This window comes from Pteronotus mesoamericanus, unplaced genomic scaffold (genome assembly GCF_021234165.1).
Source record: "Pteronotus mesoamericanus isolate MK-2021 breed Mesoamerican mustached bat unplaced genomic scaffold, CSHL_Meso_final scaffold_118, whole genome shotgun sequence".
In the NCBI taxonomy this organism is placed as follows: Eukaryota; Metazoa; Chordata; class Mammalia; order Chiroptera; family Mormoopidae; genus Pteronotus; species Pteronotus mesoamericanus.
Window position 1 is genome coordinate 3,986,518 of NW_026555301.1, and position 21,032 is coordinate 4,007,549.

The 21,032-nt window shown below is 37.7% G+C and overlaps 1 protein-coding gene and 1 pseudogene across 1 annotated transcript in view; both read left to right on the plus strand.

Moving 5' to 3' along the window:
* Positions 1 to 16,528: 16,528 nt before the first annotated feature.
* On the plus strand, positions 16,529 to 17,021 carry LOC129081752 (peptidyl-prolyl cis-trans isomerase A-like; annotated as a pseudogene).
* Positions 17,022 to 20,059: 3,038 nt separating this feature from the next.
* MGLL (monoglyceride lipase) overlaps positions 20,060 to 21,032 on the plus strand; it is a 190,240-nt gene continuing 189,267 nt past the window's right edge. The window contains exon 1 of the mRNA XM_054587495.1: positions 20,060 to 20,162. The gene's annotated coding sequence lies outside the window, so the exon portion shown is untranslated. The remainder of the gene's footprint in view (positions 20,163 to 21,032) is intronic.

A 21,032-nucleotide genomic window follows, 5' to 3' on the forward strand; every position in this document is an offset into this window, starting at 1 on the left:
CAAGCAAGTTTCTCAAATCCCTTCCAGCCTCCTTTTCCTCCTCTGAAAAATGAAAATGATGGTAGTACCTACCTCATGACTTTTGTGAGAAATAAATGAGATATCTTACCAAAAACATTTAAAATAATGTCTGTTATAGAGTAATGCTAAAAAACTAGTCTCTACTATTCACATTAATACCAGAGCTTAGAATTTTTGCCATGAGGCATAGGAGTTTTATTGACAGCATTCTGGCCTGATGTTCACAACTCTCAGAAAACAGTGATGCAAGTATACATGAGTAAGCATAAATAGAAAGAAGGATTAAAATGTTCAAATGGAAACAAAGACGATTCTCCTTTAGTAATTACAAAGCTATAAAAACAATGAGAGCAGCATTATTCTTCTCAATATATTTCCAAAACAACTTGTCTCCAGGATAAATTACAGTACAGACAAGTACTAAGTACCCTGGAAGCTCCTTTGCACAATCCGATGAAAGTTTTGAGGATGAATGTTTTTTTTTGTTTGTTTACTTGTTTGTCTTTTTTTGCAGCAAGAAAATTTGTCAAGCAGGAGTGTGAAAATTGGGATTGCCAAGACTGAAACAAAGAACAAGCACATTTCACCATTTTGAGGAGGCATCAAGGTTGAGCTTTGCAGCTGTTATCCTGTGTGAAATAAAATATAGGCTCCTAGCTGGAAAAAATGGAACATAATTATGTTATGATGAGCTGGGAGAAAATGGCAAAGAAAAATTGTCATGCAAAGCATGATGGATGATGTTTTTCAATTAAATCTGCTGAAATGCAACAGTAGAGCAAAATGGCATAATAACTTTTTTCCTTCCCTTCCAAATTGGCAAGCAGAAATGCAGCAGTATACCATATCTTTTTGTTTTATATTCTTTTCTTGACATAATTATGTCAGGTTTGTGGAATGGAATGTAGAGTCAGCAACAATGAAAATAAAGTGGATATACCACTTTCAGGCAGAAACCTATAATTCCATTGGATAGAAATTTTCGGTTGTTTTACTTATATTTTGAAAATTACACAGGGTCTTCTCATGGTCATTTACATGATGGCAAACTATCCATCTCTAAATATGTGACTTCCAGGCAGTGTGGATTTTATTTGCATTGAATCATTACTAATCACATTTTAAGTTATGATCTATGTCACAGTCAGGAAGACTCAACTCAGATCATTAATCAAGGAGACTCATTTGTGGTTTGTTCATCTGCAAAGGGTGCTGTCTAGCAGTTTGGTTTGGTGATAAGTTATGTTCTTTACAGGGACAGAATGTGTACTCTCTTGTTTTTTTAACACTTTGTTTATTTTTAGAGAGAGGGGAAGGGAGGAAGAAAGAGGGGAGAAAACATTGATGAGTTAGAGAAACATTAATTCGTTGCTTATCACATGCCCCCAACCACAGAACTGGCCCACAACCAAGGCATGTGTCCTGACCAGGAATCTAATCAGCCATCTTCGGTTTGCAGGACAATGACCAACCCTCTGAACCATACTGGTTAGTGTTGTGTATTCTGTTTTAATTCAGTATTTTAATTTTATGTTCTCAGATTAATAATTTTATAACTAAATAAGAATTATGAGTGATGATTCAAGTATTTTAACTTAACCAAATTATTCAAAGCATAGTTTTAATTTATTTAGTAGGAAATTGATAATTTCTAAGTTAACAATATAGTCAAGGATATATGGCCATGGATAAGAGGAGTATACTTGTTATGTGTTATTAAAGAAAAACAACTAATATATCTGAACCATTTTGTATAGCAGAAATAACAAACACATTAAATGTTTTTGGGGTCCAGCATATGGAAGTGAATTGGCAGCTGAAATTCTAGAAGCACAGAGATAAGTTAGGACATTATTTTAATGGCCCAGAATGGATGCAGCCATCCCTGACCCCAAGCAGTGGTGGTCAATTAGAAGCAAGGAAAGAGCCTTGGTGGACAAACAGGAGAGACTTCTGAGTGAAACAGATAGAAAGCATTGGAAAAAGTCATGGGAAGTAAAGTTACATAGGATGTTTTAGTCAAGACTGCAGTCAGACTAAAGTCTTGTCTCCAATATCAGTTTTCTTCATTAAGAGTTGTTAATGCACTTAAAAATGAAATAATTATTATTATAGTACTTAAAGATTCTGAGCATCTAGTACTTTTTATCAATATAGTGTTTACTGAGTGCTTTCCTTCCGCTGTGCTAGGTCATATATCAGTTTATTTAGAACTCCAGAATTTTTTAAAAATTTCATATTCATAATTTTGTGACTATTTGCATATATATCACACACATTTTATATGCATATAAATGTATTTTAATATGAAGCATTACTGGGAGAAATTATATATCTAAATAAATGGAGAAATATACCCTACTTACAAACTGGAAGAACTTGATTTAGTTAAAATGTAAAATCTCAAATTTGCCTATAGGTTTACTCTAATCCCAATAGAAAAAGCACAGCAGACTCTTGGCAAAAATTAATGAGTGAATTCTAAAACTCATATGAAGGGCAAGGAACATAGAGTAGCCAAAACAATCTTTAAGAAGTGCAGCAAAGCTTAAGCTCTCATTGTAATCTGATTTCAAGACTTACTCTAAAGTTAAAGTAGTCAAGAGACATCATGGTATTTGTGTCATAGTGGACAAATGGATCACTGGAATAAGGCCGAGACTACAGAAACAGACTCACACATAGTCACAATTGATTTTTCAGCAAATAGCACTAGAATCCACTTTTTAAAAATGGGCAAAATACTTAAACAGACACTTCATAGAGAAGAAATACAAATAGCCATAAACACATGTGAGGAGGTACTCACATCTTAGTCATCAGAGAAATGCAACTTGAAACCAAAACTAGGGCCAATTATATTCCCAACAGAATGGCTAGTACTAAATCAATTGACAATATCAAGTGTTAACAAGGATGTGGAGCAGATAGAACCCTCATAACTTACTTATGGGAGTATAATATGTTACAACTACTTTGGAAAATAGATATTTCCCAATAAAGTATACACCTGCACAAAAATTCCATTTCTAGGTTTTACATGAATGAAACAAAATATACATGTTCACAAGAAGACATACAGAAACAACATAAGAAATTGGAAACAATACAAACACAGCACCAGGAGAATAAACAATTTGCAGCATTTCTGTACAATGAAATGAATACTAAGCATTAATAAAAGAGAAACAGGAGAGAGGAGCCTTAAAAACCTCCGACAGACAGAGGAATTGGCTTTACACAACCGAACTGGTAAGGAGTATGGTAGAGGCTTGAGAAGGTGGAATAAGCATCCACGAGTGGCAGTGCCAGAGGGATATTGAAATGGCCAGTTGGATCTCCCTGAGAAGACCAGGGTCTAAACCATAAGTGGGGATCTCCAGCCTATGGCACCAGAGCCCAAAAAGCACAAAAACAACAGCCAGCTCTAAAAAAGTGTAGGGGTGCTGCCAGAGATGAGCAGCTGGAACACAAAGAGCCGTTTAAAGGGACAATGCATAAATTTGAAGAAGCAGTCACTTGGGGCTCCGGCAAAGGTGGGACAGAGTGGGCTTGAGCTGCCTGAGGAAAGACTGGGCTTTCGGGAAAGAACTGAGAAAGAACGGCAGGGTCCCAGTGCTGACTCACTTCCCATTCCACAGCCACCATCTTGCTCAGGCGTACCACTCCCCTGAGCAGCAGCAGTGTGAAAGGACACAATAGCTCTGCCACTGGGAGGGTCTACCCAGACCAGGCATTGCATAGGCCTGGGTGCAGAATACAGAGCAGCAGTAACAGATAGTAGATCCCTGGCTAAAGGGTGCACAGAGTGGTCTAGAGATGCTTGAGAAGAGACTGGAGACAGAGGAGCTTAGGAGAGAACCGAAGGAGTAGCTGGGGAGGTCCCAGTGCTGACTCTTCTACCATAGTACAGCAGCCATGATGCTCAGGCAAACCACTCCGCTGAGCAGCAGCAGTGTGAAAGGATACAATAACTCAGTCAAAGGAGGAACTCTGCCCACTCTATGCTGCCTAAGTCTGACTGCTGAGGGCAGAGTGACTAGATTACAAACTGGAGAAGATAAACACAGAGAGCAGATTCCTGTAAGCCTATTAAAGACAGGTTAAGGTCAGATGGGGTCAACAGCTGATATCATCATGGGCAGATCCAGAAAGAAAGAAAAAAAGGTCTCCTACCCTAGAAGTTCACACCACAAAGTCAGGAAGTCAAAACAGATCAATTTAAGAAGCAAAAACAAAAAAAGGAAAGTCTTACAAATAATGGGAAGAAAAAGAAAGAGTTGAAGAGAAAGGAGGAATCCCCACCAAGACAACTAAGTGAAATAGAGGCAAGTAAATGATCAGATATTGAATTCAAAACAACAGTTCTAAGGAAGCTCAATGAGCTCAGTGAGCTCAAAGAGAATTACCAAAAACTACAGAGACACTATGGGGAACTTATTGCACACTATATCAGCATGAAAAAGGACATAGAAACTATCAATAAGGCAAGAGGAAATGAAGAACACAATTTCTGAATTGAAGAACACAGTAGAAGGAATCAAAAGCAGACTAGATGAAGCAGAGGATCAAATGAGTGAGCTGGATGACAGGACATATAAAGGCTCCCGAAAAGAGCAAGAAAAAGAAAAATGTCTTCAAAAGAATGAAGAGATGTTTAGGGAAATGCAGGACAACCTGAAATGTATAAATATCCATATAATAGGGATACTAGAAGGAGAATAGGATCAGGGGATAAAGAACCTGTTTGAAAAAGTAATGATGGAACACCTCCCTAATTGGAGTAGAGAAAAAGTCACACAGGTAACAAGAAGTACCAAGGGTCCCATTAAGAGAAACCCAATGAGGCCAACTCCAAGACACATCATGATTAAAATGGCAAATATCAAAGACAAAGAGAAAATCCTAAAGGAAGCAAGGGAGAAACAGGTAAAACATCCAAGGGAGCCCTGATAGGGCTTGCAGCTGACTTCTCAACAGAAACACTACAAGCCAGAAGGAAATGGCAAGAAATATTCCAAGGAATGAAAAGCAAAGGCCTGCAACCAAGACTGCTCTATCCAGCAAGGGTCTCAATTAAAATGGAAGGTGAAATAAGGAGTTTCCCAGACAAAAGAAGGCTAAAAGAATACACCTCCACCAAACCAGTATTACAAGATACGCTGAAGGGACTGCTTTAAGAAGATGAAGAAAAAGAGTAAGACAGAGAGGATCACAGGTACAAAGGGAAAAAATGAATAAGTACCTATCAATAATAACTCAAAATTTAAATGGAGCCATAAAAAGGTACCCAGAAGGACACTTTATAATACTCAAAGGAAGAATCCATCAAGAAGACATAAACGTTGTAAACCTATATGCATCCAACATAGAAACCCCCAAATATATATGGAAACTCTTGGAGGACTTCAAAAAAAGATATAGACAGTAACACACAGATAATAGGGGACTTTAAAATCCCACTGTCGAAAGTGGATGGATCTTCCAAACAAAATTTCAACAAGGATATTTCATCAAAATTTCATCAAGATATTTTGGAACTGAATGATGCATTAGATCAAATGGCCTTAACTGATATATATATAGACCATTCATCTGAAAAGCAAAATACACATTATTTTCAAATGCACATGGAACATTTTCAAAGATAGGCAACATGATAGGACACAAAACAAACCTCAACAAATTCAGGAATATCGAAATCATAACAAGCATTTTCTCAGACTACAAGGGCTTGAAACTAGAAACGAACCTCAAGAAAAAAAACTCAAAAACATTCAAACTCATGGAGGATGAAGAGCATGCTATTAAACAATGAATGGGTCAATAATGAGATCAAAGAAGAAATCAAAATTTTCTGGAAACAAATGAAAATGAAGAGACAACTGTTCAAAACCTAAGGGATAGAATGAAGGCAGTCCTGAGAGGAAAGTTCATAGCAATACAGGCCTATCTAAAAAAGATAGAAATATTTGAAATAAACGACCAAACCCTCTAGTTTCAAGAACTGGAGAAACAACAACAAACAAAGCCCAGAAGGAGTAGAATAAAGGAAATCATCAAGATCAGAGCAGAAGTGAATGACATAGAAGCTAAAAGAATAATTCAAAGAATCAACCAATCCAGAAGCAGTTTCTTTGTTGATCATCTTAAAAGATGAACAAAATCAACAGGCGTTTAAGCAGACTCATCAAGAAAAAAAGGGAGAGGACACAAGTAAATAATATCAGAAATGAAAGAGGAGAAATAACAACTGATAAAGAAATACAAAGGATTTTAAAAAACTACTATGAACAATTATATTTCAAGATATTTAAAAACCTTGATGAAATGGACAAATTCCTAGAAAAGTATAACCTTCCAACACTGAATGAAGAAGGAGAAAACCTGAACAGACAAATAACAGTTGGTGAAATTGAAGGAGTAATCAAGAAACTCCAAATACAGATAAACCCTGGACCAAGAGTTTCACAGGATAATTTTACCAAACATTTAAGGAAGAGCTAATCCCTGTCCTTCTCAGACCATTCCAAAAAACCCAAGAAGAGGGAAGACTCCCAAACTTTATGAGGCCAGCATCATCCTAATCCCAAAACCAGATAAAGACACAACCAAGAAAAAAAACTACAGCCAAGATCACTGATAAACATAGATGCTAAAATCCTCCACAAAATATTGGCAAACTGCATCCAGCAATACATTAAAAAGATCATCCACCATGATCAAGTGGGATTCATCCTAGGGATGCAAGGATGGTTCAAGCTTCGCAAATCAATAAACGTGATACATCACATAAGCAAAAGGAAAGACAAAAACCACACGATCATATCAATAGGTATGGAAAAAGCATTTAATAAGGTACAGCACCCATTTATGATAAAAAAAAACACTCAGCAAAGTCGGAATAAAGGGGGCATACCTCAAAATAATAAGAGCCATATATGAAAAACCTACAGCCAACCTCATGCTCAATGGGCAAAAACTAAAAGCTTTCCCACTAAGATCTTGAACAAGACAAGGTTCTCTAGTTCCATCCATGCTGTTGCAAAATGCAGTAGTGCTTTTTTTCTTTCTGCTGCGTAGTATTCCATTGTGTAATTGTACCATAGTTTTCTGATCCACTCGTCTACTGATGGGCATTTAGGTTGCTTCCAACACTTGGCTATTGTAAATTGTGCTGCTATGAACACTGGGGTGCATAGGTTCTTAACCAACAAAACAAATAAGCAAGAAAAATATGACACAGCAACATTAAAAGAAAAAAGAAACCAACAGAGTCAAAAGGGAAGGAGGGAGGGGTGGGCAGGGAAAAGGAAAGGAAGGGTCAAGTCAAGGAACATATATCAAGGACTCATGGACAAAGCCAAAGTGGGGAAGGATTGAGGGAGGGAAGTAGGGGAGGGGGTCAGGGGGAAGTGGTGGTGGGAAGGCAGAGACAAATGTATTTGAACAAAAAAAAATATAATGAATGAATACAGTCTATAAAAAATAAAAAAAGACAAGGTTCTCTGTTTTCACTATTTCTATTCAAAATAGGTTTGGACATACCAGCCACAGAGATCAGACAAGAAAAAGAAATAAAAGGCATCTGAATTGGAAAGAAGGAAGTAAAACTATCATTATTTGCAGATGACATGATAGTGTACATGGAAAACCCCATAGCCTCCACCAAAAAACTACTTGACCTAAGTCAAGTGAATTTGGCAAAACAGCAAGATACAAAGTCAGTATTCACAATTCAAAGGCATTTTTCTATACCAAAAACGAAATATCAGAAGCTGAAACCAAGGGAAAAATCCCTTTGCTATAGCAACAAGAAAAACAAAGTTACTAGGAATAAACTAAACCAAATGTAAAAGACCTGTATGCAAAAACTATACAACACTGAAGAAATAAATTAAGGAAGACACAAATAAATGGAAGCACATACCGTGTTCATGGATTAGAAGAATTAACTTCATCAAAATGTTTATACTACCAAAAGCAATTTATAGATTCAATGTAATCCCTATTAAAATGCCAATGACATATTTCACAGACATAGAACAAACATTAAAAAATTTATATGGAACCATAAATGACCCCAAAGAGATGCAGCATTTTGAGAAAGAAGAACAAAGTAGGACGGTAGAATACCTGACAGTAAACTATACTACCAGGCCACTGTAATGAAAACAGTCTGGTACTGGAATAAGAACAGACACACATACCAGTGTAACAGAATAGAGCCCAGAAATAAACCCATATCTCTATGGTCAATTACTATTCAACAAAGGGTCAGAAACATAAAGTGGAGTAAAAAATAGCCTCTTCAACAAATGGTATTGGGAGATCTGGACATCTGCATTCAAAAAAAAAATGGTACTTAAACACCAACTTACTATACATAAAAATAAACTCAAGGAGAATAAAAGACTTAAATATAAGTCATGACATCATAATAGTCCTAGAAGTGAACATAGGCAGGAAACTATCAGATATTCCATGCAGCAATATTTTCACCATCTTATCCCCAAGAGGAAGAGACATAAAGGAAAGAATAAACAAATGGGACTTCATCAAAGTAAGAAGCTTATACACAGCTTAAAAAAAATCAGCAAGTTGAAAAGGAAACCAACCATATGGGAAAACATATATGCCAATGATACCTCAGACAAGGATTTGATCTCCAAAATATATAAAGAACTCACATGACTCCACTCCAGGAAGACAAACAACCCAATTAAAACATGGGCAAAGGACCTTAACAGACCCTTCTCCAAGGAGGATATATGGAGGGGCTAAAGATATATGAAAGGATGCTGAGCATCACTAACCATCAGAGAGATGCAATTTAAAACCACAGTGAGATACCACTTCAACCAGTCAGAATGGCCATCATAAACAAATCAACAAAGAACAAGTGCTGGTGAGGTTGTAGAGAATAGGGAACCCTAGTACACTGCTGGTGGGAATGCAGACTGGTGCAGCCACTGTGGAAAACAGTTTGGAATTTCCTCAGAAAAGTAAAAATGGAACTGCTTATTGACCTGACAATTCCACTACTAGGATCATACCCTAAGAATCCTAAAACACCAATTCAAAAGAACCTATGCACCCCAATGTTCGTAGCAACACAATTTACAGTAGCCAAGTGCTGAAAGCAACCTAAGTGCCTATCAGTAAATGAGTGGCTCAAAAAACTGGTACATTTACACAATGGAATATTATGCCACAGAAAGAAAGAAAGAGCTAGTACCTTCCGCAACAGCATGTATGGAAGTGGAGAGCATTATCCTAAGCAAAATAAGCTGGGCAGTGAAAGACATATACCATATGATCTCACCTAAGTGGAACCTAATCAGCAATGCAAGCAGGCCAGGAAAATTTAATCAGCAACATTGAAAGACATAAGAAACCAATGGGGACAGAAGAGAGGGAACAAGGATGGTAGTGAAGAGGGGAAGTGGCAGAAGGGTCAGATGAAGGAACAGGTGTGAAGGACACATGGATAAAGCCAAAGTGGGGAAGGATGAGGGGGGAGATGGAGGTGGGTGGGTCAGGGGAAAGTGATGGTGGGTAAATGGAGACAAATGTATGTGAAAATTTTTTTAAAAGAAGTAAATAAATTTGAAAAGATAGACTATGATACCCTTACAGAATGGAATACTATGCAGCTGGAAAGAAGGAGCACCTACCCTTTGTGAAAGCATGGATGGACTGGAGAGTATTATGTTAAGTGAAATAAGCCAGGTGGTTTAAGACAAATATGATATTGTCTCACCTATAAGTGGAGCCCAAACACCAAAACAAACAAGCAAGCAAAATAAAACAGAAACACTGAAATAAAGAACAAACTGATAGTAATGAGAGGGGAGTGCAGAGAGGAATAATTGGGGGAAAAGATGGGAAACATCGTCAAGGAACATGTATGAAAGGCACATGGACAAAGCCAAAAGGGGTAGGTTCGAAAGTGTGAGGCCAGGATAGGTGCGACTAGGGGTCGTCATGGTTGGCAGAATGGAGTCAATTATACTTGAACAACAATAAAAAAAGAAAACTATAAAAGAAACATCAGAGTTCTCATCTTAATAATTAACAAAAGACTTAAAAATAAGATTGTTGACATTAAAGTTTATAGAGAAGATTATAATTAGATTTTTTGGTTGATATAGCTATGGTACGAGAATGCAGTAAGATGTGAACTCAAGCATTATGCTAAGCGAAATAAGCCGGGGGGCGAAAGACAAATACCATATGATCTCACCTATAAGCGGAACCTAACCAACAATACAAAGATGCAAGGAAAATAAGACCAGCAACACTGAAAGGAAAAGAAATCCACAGAGACAAGAGGGAAGGAGGGATGGGGGGTGGGGAAAAGGAAGGGAAGGGGAAAGTCAAGGAACATATAGCAAGGAGTCATGGACAAAACCAAAGGGGAAGAGCTGAGGGAGGGGGCAAGGGAAAGTGGTGGGGGGTAGGCAGAGACAAATGTATTTGAAAAAATAAGTTAAAATAAAATAAAAAAAAAACACAAATCAACAAAAGGGAACTTTTGTAGGTGAGGTGGAAATGTTCTACATCTTGAATGTGGTGGTGGTTATGTGAATGTATAAATTTGTCAAAACTCATCAAAGTATACACCTAAAAAGGTGAATTTTAATGGATATACATTACATAATAAATCTGACTTTAAGGAAAATCATTTTTCTCTCAGGTAAAAGGTATCTGAAGGTAATATACCAGAGCTAGTATGATGGTTTTATGTTGTCACATGAATCCTGGTAGGTATCATTCTGTTTTATAATCTTTAGAATTGCGAGGGAATTCTAAAAGAGATGTAATCTTTAAGTTAGAACATAACCATACTGAATACATTTGGGGTTCTATTACTAAAAAGAGTATGATGAAATTTGGGACAGGCAAATAACAGTGGCTGTTGCAAACTCACAAAAATTGTAAATCTAAACTAACAGAATACTATGCAGCAGAAAGAAAGAGCTACTACCCTTTGCGACAGCATGGATGGAACTAGAGAGCATTATGCTAAGTGAAATAAGCCAGGGAGTGAAAGACAAATACCATATGATCTCATCTATAAGTGGAACCTAATCAACAAAACAAACAAGCAAGCAAAATAGAACCAGCCACATTGAAAGAAAGAAGAAACCGACAGGGATGGGAGGGAGGGAGGGAGTGGGGAGGGGAAAGGGAAGCATCATATCAAGGAACAGGTGTGAAGGACACATGGACAAAGCCAAGGTGGGGAAGGATTGAGGCGGGGAGGGGGGTGTGTGGGGCAGGGGAAAGTGGTGGCGGATAAATGGAGACAAATGTATTTGAAAAATTTTTAAAACATATTTTTTAAAAAGTTTTAAAAAAGTCAGTAACATGAAAAGGAAAACAACCATATGGGAAAATATATTTTCAATGAAACCTTGGACAAAAGGTATAATTTCCAAAATATATAAAAAACACACACAACTCCACACCAGGAAGACAAAGAATCCGATTGAAAAATGGACAAATGACCTGAACAGACACTTCTCCAAGGAGGGCATACACAGGGCCCAGAGACATATGAAGGCATCATTAGTAATCAGAGAGATGCAAATTAAAACCACAATGAGGTACCACTTCACACCAGTCAGAATGGCCATCATAAACAATTGAGCAAACAACAAGTGCTGGCAAAGTTGTTGAGAAAAGGGAACCCTAGTGCACTGTTGGTGGGAATGCAGACTGTGTAGCCACTGTGGGAAACAGTTAGGAATTTCCTCAAAAAGGTAAAAATGGAACTGTTTTTTGAATCAAGAATTCCACTGCTAGGATTATACCCTGAGTATCAAGAAACACCAATTCAAATGAACCTATGTACCCCAATTTTCATAGCAGCACAGTTTACAGTAGCCAAGCATTGGAATAACCTAAGTGCCCAATGGCAAATGAGTAGATAAAAAAGATATGGTATCTTTACACAATGGAATACTACACAGCAGAAAGAAAGAGCTACTACCCTTTGCAACAGCGTGAGTGGAACTGGAGAGTATTATGCTAAGTGAAATAAGCCGGGTGGTGAAAGATAAATACCATATGATCTCACCTATAAGTGGAATCTAATCAAAAAAACAAACAAGCAAGGACAATATAACCAGCAACATTGAAAGAAAAAACAAACCGACAATAACAAGAAAGGAGGAGGGAAGGGGTTAATGGGAAAAAGAAGGGTAAGGGCCACATCAAGGAACATGTATAAAGGATCCATGGATAAAGCCAAAGTGGGGAAGGATTGAGGGTGAGGGTTGTGGGGCAGGGGGAAAGTGGTGGTGAGAAAATGGAGACAACTGTTCTTGAACAACAATTAAAAAAAATTCAACATAAAATTATCTGTAAAAAAATATTGCACCTATTTAGGGTGTAAAATACAAAGCTAAATAGTAAAATTGTAGCAGATGCAAAGAATGAAGTCAGTCTGATAAAGGTAAGAAGAGCTAAACATTACTCATTATTTTGGCTACAAAACTCAATGTTCTTGTATTCCAGACACAACCCCTGCTGAATATAAATGAATAGATAATAATTTTTGTTATACTTGCAGATTCCTAGAATGCAAATGTTTCTATATGTAAACACATTTGGGTTTTTTTTCTCTAGTTGATAACACAACTGGATAAGGATTACAAACGTGTTAGTGACCACTTTAAAAAACAATCAAGAATAAAATCACAATACTGTAAATATAGACAGAAAAAATGACAGATTGAAACAGATGATTCAAAGGAATAATTCTAGGGCATTTTCCAGTCCTGGAGTGTGGCTATTTACTCTTGGTAATGAATGGTACATTAAAAATCTCTCTGATATCACTGAATTTAAAAAAAAAAAAATATATATATATGTATGCATGTACGTATGTATAAGCAATAAGCTTTGAGTTCTCATATTTTTATATTTCTTTCCTTATCTTCACATTTATTAAAGTGTACGTGGGTCTAGGATTCTGAGGTCCAAATTTTTCACCCCAGAACTTTGAAAAATAGCTTATCTGCCTAGTGTTGCCCATGAAAAAGTTTGGTGAAAAATTATAATCCCCTCATCTTCTAGAAACCTGCTCTTTCTCTTGAATTTTTTAGGATCTTTTATTTATCTTTTTTGTACAGAATTTCTACCAGGGTCTGTGTGTGAATTTCCATAAAAAAGTTGTGCTTGGCCCTCAGCATTTTTAGTGTGAAGATGCTTCTATTTAGAGTGCTGGCGAAAGGCAAGGTTGCGATGCTGCTACACCCTCTTGGCCAAAGATTAGTAAAGTTTTTCTAAGAAAGCGAGTATTTTTGGTAGTGAGTATTTTAGGCTTTGACAGACACATTGCTGGCCAGATGATCTCTGTTATAACTGCTCAACTCCACCCTTCTAGCACAAAAGCAGCCAGAGCAAAATTAAATGCAGGGCCATGGCTGTAGCCCAATAAATCTTCACTTGTGGGCACTAAAATATGAATTTCATATATTTTTCACATGTCACAATATATTATTTTGTGTTGTTTACAGTGATTGAAAAGCCATTCATACCTTGAAGGCTATACAGACACAGGCAGAGTTGGATTTGACCTGAAGACCTTTATCTGCACACCCTTGCTCTAAGCCAACAGAAAAATCACAATATGGCATTTTCCCCAATTGGAGAGGCTCTCTTCAGTGTTTTTATTTTGTTGATTTTGCACACCTTTTTCAGTCATTAACATTCTTTTTCCCAATCAAGAGACTTTCAATTTCCAGAAAACAAATTGTCTTTCATAAAATAAGCAAGCTTGAGATTACATATGGTTTATTTTCATAACTCCAAGAAAGGAACTTTATATAATGTGGACCCAACTGAGGTAGGCCCAGCTACTCTCATTTTACAGAGTTATGTGAACAATTATAACAAACAAAAAAATAAGATCTAACTGTATGCTGATACTAGTAATAAATTAATATATCAGAAACACATCTACACAGAATCTATATTGTAATGATGACACTGATTCAATTAGATCTCTCATTTCCAAACAGGTAACCAGGGGCTGAACCACATGCACAGTTATTATTTTGAAAATTATTTTCCCAATCATGGTTTCTTTCCCTGCTTTCTGGAATTCTCAATAGTTGACTATTGGACCTTGAATCTATCTTTTATGTCTCTTAATTTTTTCTCTCATATTTTTCATCTCAGTTTTTGTTTTTGTTCTACATCATAGGAGATTTATTTGATTTTATTTTCCAGATTATTAACTTGGGGATTCCCCCATGCCCATTAGGTTCTCTGTACCCACTGAATGTCTTATTTCAAAAACATATTCTAAGTTCTAAGAAATTTGGGTTTGTATTATTCTTTTTACACAGTAGTCAATAATGTTGAACACACTAATTAGCATAAATTAGGTCATAAGTGTGTCTGTATTGTGGTCTCCAAATACTATTTTCCACAAAAAGGAAACAAGTCTTATAGGAGGAAAGGCTGATTTGAGGTCCAGAGCAGGAAATATGCAAGATGAACCTGTAATATCTCTTCAACCAAACAATAAGGAAAGTCTCAGTGATGACTGAGTGTTGGTAACTGTCCCGCCGGGTTGCAGGGACTGTAGCCTCACAGACAGGCTAGAGGGCCCCAAGGCTGGAGCTGAGCAAGGAGGCTTTGTAAAAATAGGCCACTGAGGAGACGAAACCTGTGCCTCCCTCACATCACCCTGCTTGTCCCCGGAGGATGGCTGGTTAGTCAATGATGGGTAAGATTCCTCAAGGCCAGGGGCAATTTAAGACAGACACAGTCACTGAAGGGCCATCAGGGAAGGACTTGGGGGACACGGAGAAGGGGCAAAAGACCCTCACCCCTCAGCTTTGTCATGGCCAGAGTCCTCATTCTGTCTGAAACAAGTCTCCTCATCTCTTGGCTGCTCTGCTTCCCCAGCCTGACTCAGGCTTGAAACAATGCTAGAGGGAGGTACAGCCCTAAACTGGATCAGGCGGTTCTCGGGGACCATGAGGCCTAGAAAAGGAATGTATTAAATCCTATGAAACCTGCTTTGCTAAGAATGTCCTCAAGTTAATGAGTACTGGTGTTTGGGGTCCAAGCATAGGATGAGTTTATTTTCCCAGGTTTTAGGGCCAAATGGGTGTCACTCTGTCTACCAGACCCTGACACAGAAAGACTCTTATAATCCCTTTACTGTTATCCTTAAACCATATCTCCTTCCTTTAATCATTACTGTTTAACATTGATTGATGAGCTGTTGTACCTGCTATGTATCCCTATATGAGCTAAACTCAATAAAAGCCCAAGGAGAAAGGTGCTCAGGGCTCTTCTCCTCTGAGAGATTAGACAGCCTTTCCTCCCCAAACAGATCTTGCATTGGGCATTTCCATTTCATCTGTGATGCTGGGGGACACTGTGGGATGGAACTCCCTCTTCAACTGAGGATGTGTCAAAAGGCTCAGGAACCAACCTGGAGGGTCCCTGTTGGCCAAAGAAAGGTCAAGAAAGATAATAACTGCAATGAATGGAAACACAAAATACGATAAAAGAATTGAGTCCATAATGGTAAGAATGCAACACCCCCCTTTTGGAGTCCCTTAGGGAAACAATCATTATTTTTAAAAGTGACAGTAGAAGAAAAGAATCAAACAGTTCTCTTGCTTTTGTTTATATGAGAAGCAATCTCATATTTTAAAAAAAGAACTTCCTTTTCTTATTTGATGGAACTTGATTTTATAGAAGGATATTTCAATACTCCTAAATGAAATAAATAGCTCATGTTTTCAAAAATTCATAAACACCTGAGAACTTTCTCTCTGAACAGAGCTACACGATGTGATATGTGTATGACTGAATTATACCATAGACCTTTAGCTTTAACTATTTTGAATAATCATTTTTCCTCAAACATTTTTCTTACAAAAAGTTTTAAAATAATAGAAATGTTAACGTTTCTTATTAGTTTTTACTTATACCCTTCTCTCAAGAAATGCAAAATACTGTGGATTAAGAAATGAAATGTCAAGTGGGCTGCTGCACCACCTTAGGCAAGCTTCCACATCAGAACAGGGATTCTTCAGCTCCATTTTAACTATGGGCTTACTCTCCTATGACCAAAAAGCCATTAAACCAGTATATAATCCCATGATTATATATTTTACAATAATTTACTCAAGCAATTCAATGGGAGAACAGATATCTTTTAATTAAATAGTAGTAGATAAAGCAGTTACTGTGTATGGGTGGAGGAGAAAATTTGACTCCTACTTTATACCACACATAAAACGAATTTGAACTAGATTATCAACTTAAATGTGAAAGGTAAAACAATAAAGCTTCTACAAGAAAACAGAATATTTTTATGACCTCAAGTCAAGCAAATGTTTCTTAACAGTATACATAAAGCTCTATTCTAATACAATAAGTTGATAGTTTGTAGTTTATTAACATTAAAACTTACATTAATCAAGCCTTGAAGACATTACTACTGCCTTGGATCTTCTCACATGCAGCCATGGTCAACACCACAATGTTTTTCTACATCACTGCCAACGGCCAGTCCTTGGGCCGTGTCTCCTTCAAGATAATTGCAGACAAAGTTTCAAAGACAGCAGAAAAAATTGGCTCTGAGAACTGGAGAGAAAGGATTTGGTTATAAAGTTTCCTGCTTTCACAGAATTATTCCACTATCTTTGTGCCAGGGTAGTGACTTCACATGTCACAATGGCACAGGCAGCAAGTCCATCTATGGGAAGAACTTTGATGATGAGAATTTCATCCTGAAGCACACAGGTCCTGGCATCTTATCCATGGAAAATGCTGGACCCAACACAAACAGTTCCCAGTTTTTCATCTGCACTGCCAAGACTGAGTGGCTGGATGGCAAGCATGCAGTCTTTGGCCACATGAAAGATGGCATGGATGTTGTGACAGCCGTGGAGCACTGTGGGTCCAGGAATGGCAAGACCAGCAAGAAGATCACAATTACTGACTGTGGACAACTCTAATACATTTGACTTGCGTTTTATCTTAACCATAAAACTATTTCTTCTGTAGCTCAGGAGAGCACCCCTTCATCCTCATCTGCTTGGAATGTTCTATAATCTTCATGCTCTCACCACAATTCATTGAGTTCCATGCTTTCCTTACCCCTTCCAAGTCTAGCTGGATTGCAGAGTTAAGTTTATGATTATGAAATAAAAACTAAATAACAAAAAACTAAATCCTTATGTTAATCAAAGGCAGTATTTTTTAAAATTTTTTTATTTTTTTATTTATAAATCATGTTTATTCTATTACAGTTGTCTCTATTTTTCCCCCTTTAACCCCCTCCACCCACCCCACCCCCAACCCTCACTCCCACAGTCAATTCCCACTCTGTTGTCCATGTTCATGGGTCATTCATACATGTTCTTTGTCTAGTCCCTTCTCCTTTCCACCATTGCCCTCTTTCCCCATCCCCTCTGGTCACTTTCAGTCTGCTCCATGTTTCCATGCCTGTGGTTTATTTTGTTCGTTACACTATTTTGTTGAATAGAGTCAGCTTATAGGTGAGATCATATGGTATTTGTCTTTCATCAACTGCCTTATTTCACTTGGCTTAATATTCTCCAGTTTCATCCATGTTGTCACAAAAGGTGTCAGTTCCAACTCTCTCTCTTTCTTTCTTTCTTAAATGCAGATTGATTTTGTTTATTTTTTTAAAGGTCAAAGTTAATTATATTAAAAAAAGTTAAAAACCTTATAAAGTCTCAGCAATTAAATCAACATGACACCAGCATAGAAATAATCAAGTAGTTCAATGAAATATAATGAACATTCTAGAGACAAACGTATATATCTGTCTAACAATATATGATTAAGTTGATATTTCAAGTCAATGGGTAAAATAAGGCTTATTCAACAAATAAGGTGCATGGACCACTAGTACTTGAAATAAAACAAATATAGAGCCCTATTTTACACATTATACAGGAAATATTCAGGTGAGTTAAAAATCAATAGGTAGAATCTAAGGAGTTTTAGAAGAAAATAGAGCTAATATTTTTCATGACTTGAAGTAAAATATTCAAACCCAGAAGCTATAAAGTAAATATGGACAATATGACTATATTAAACATTTAACTATATAGTAATATACATATAAAAAAGTTAAAAGACAAGGAATAGAATAGAAAAATATTTGCAAGACATCTAAAACATGGTTAATAGGGTTTTTTTTTTTTCTTGTTCTCTTTTTTTTCTTTTTTCCGGAAAAAAGATCAACAAACCTTTAATCAATAAATGTGTAAAGAATACCAAAAAGTCATTTAAAGCTTCTTCTTACAAATAATAGAAATAGGCAAGAAATATACAAAAACAGGTTTAGTTTCAACAAATAATAAAGGAACAATTAAAATAACATCACTGTCACATTCAGATTAAGGAGTATTAAAAATATTGGTCATATCAAGTATTGGCAACTGTGAAAGGAACTGGGCATTCATTGAAACTTTTTCTTCATCTTAAAGAGTTCCTTTAGCATATTTTGCAGTGCTGGTTTGGTGGAGGTGTATTCCTTTAGTATTCTTTTGTCTAGGAAACTCCTTATTTCACCTTCCATTTTAATTGAGAGCCTTGCTGGGTAGAGCAGTCTTTGTTGCACGCCTTTGCTGTTCATTACTTGGAATATTTCTTGCCAGTCCCTTCGGGCTTGCAGTGTTTCTGTTGAGAAGTCAGCTGCTAACCGTACCAGGGCTCCCTTACATGTTACTACCTCTTTCTCCCTTGCTTGCTTTAGGATTCTCTGTTTGTCTTTGATATTTGCCATTTTAATTGTGATGTGTCTTGGAGTGGGCCTCATTGGGTTCCTCTTGAATGGGACCCTCTGTGCTTCCTAGACTTGTGTGACTTTTTCTCTCCTCCAATTGGGGAAGTTTTCCATCATTACTTTTTCAAACAGATTCTCTATCCCTTCCTCATCCTCTTCTCCTTCTGGTATCCCTATTATACGGATATTAGTATGTTTCAGGTTGTCCTGCATTTCCCTCAATGCCTCTTCATTCTTTCTGAGTCTTTTTTAATTTTCTTGCTCTTTCTGGGAGCTTTTTTTCTACCTTGCCCTCCAGCTCGCTGATTCGATCCTCAGCTTCATCTAGACTGCTTTTGATTCCTTGTACTGTGTTCTTCAATTCAGAAATTGTATTCTTCATTTCCTCTTGTCTCTTATTGAGAGTTTCTCTGTCCTTTTTCATGCAGATATAGTTTGCAGGAAGTTCCTCGGAGTTTCCCTGTAGTTTTTTGTAATTCTCTCTGAGCTCACTGAGCTCATTGAGCTTCCTTAGAACTGTTGTTTGGAACTCAATATCTGATAGTTTACTTGCCTCTATTTCATTTAGTTCTCTTTGTGGGGATTCCTCCTTTCCCTTTGAGTAGGGCGTATTTCTTTGTCTTCCCATTATTTGTGAGATTCTTCTCTTTTGCTTCTGTTTCTTAATTTGATCTGTCTTGATTTCCTGACTTTGTGGTGTGAACTTCTATGGTTGGAGACCACTGTTGTTACTTTCTGGATCTGCCTCTGATGATGTCAGATGTTGACCCTGTCTGACCTTAGGCAGTCTGTTGGAGACTTCCAGTAATCTACTGTTTGTGGCTGTCTCCTTCAGCTGTTACTCTATTCATTCTGCACTCAGCAGGCTGCCTTAGACAGCTCAGGCAGGGCGGAGTCCCTCCTGGGAGTGGGGTAATTGAGTCTTCTCCCGCAGCTGCCCTATGGGGGAAGAGTCGCACTGGGATCCACTGGCTACTCTCCCCGTCTCTCCCCAAAGCCTCCGTCCCCAGTCTCTCCTCTAGTGTCACCTGACCTCTCTATGCCCTCTTTAGCCAGCAATCTACTGTCTGTGGCTGCCACTCTGCACTCTGCAGGCAGCTTAGACAGCACAGGGTGGGGTGGAATCTCCCCTGGGGGTGGGGCTATTGGGTCCTTTGACTCCGGTGCTGCTCAGGGGGAGTGGCCTCTTCCTGAGCAAGATGGCTGCTGCCGCATGGGGGATGAGTCAGTACCGAGATCCCGCCGGCTATTGTCCCAGTTCTCTCCCCAAAGCCTTCTTCTCCAGTCTCTCCTCAGGCATCTCTAGCCCACTCTGTCCCTGCCTTTGCCAGAGACCAGGGTAAGTGGCTGCAAATAAAAATGTATGCGTTAGTCCTTTAAACAGTTCTTTGCGTCTCCAGCCGCCTGTCTCTGGCAGACAGCAACCCTGCTGCTTTTCGCAGCTGGCTGTTTTCTGTGTACTTTTTGGGCTCTGGTGCTGTGGGCTAGAGATCCCTGCTTTTGGTTTAGACCCTGCTCTTCTCAGGGGGCTCCAACAGGCCGTTTCAGTATCCTTCTGGTGCTGCAGCCTGTGGGCACCCTGCCTGCCTTCTCGAGTCTCTATTACTTTCCTTATGGGTTAGATTGCATTGAAGCCAATTCTTCTTTCTCTGAGGTTACAAGGCTCCTCTCTCGCTATTGTTCAGGTGTTTGTTCCAGGTGATTTCTCCACAATTTAGTTGTAATTCCAGGTTGGTCCTGAGAGGAGGTCAGTGTGACTTCCACTCACTCATTCGCTGGTTTAATTCTAACTCTTTTGGTATTCTTTATCCATTTATTGAGTGAGGATGTGTAGAACGTTTTTCCCTAAAATAAACAAAAACAAAAATACTACAAACACCTATTAATCATATTTTACATGTGTTGCAAACACTTTCCTATTCCATTCCTTGTCCTTTAACCTTTTAAAATATGTATATTAGTATATAGTCTTAAATGTTTATATAGTCATAGTGTCAGTATTTACTATATAACTTCTGGGGTTGAATATTTTACTTCAGGTCATGAAAAATATTAGTTCTATTTTCTTCTAAAACTCCTTAGATTCTACATATTGATTTTTAACTCACTGTAATATTTTTCTTATAATGTGTGAAATAGGGCTCTTTATTTGTTTTATTTCAAGTAATAGTGGTCCATGCAACTTATTTGTTGAATAAGTCTAATTTTC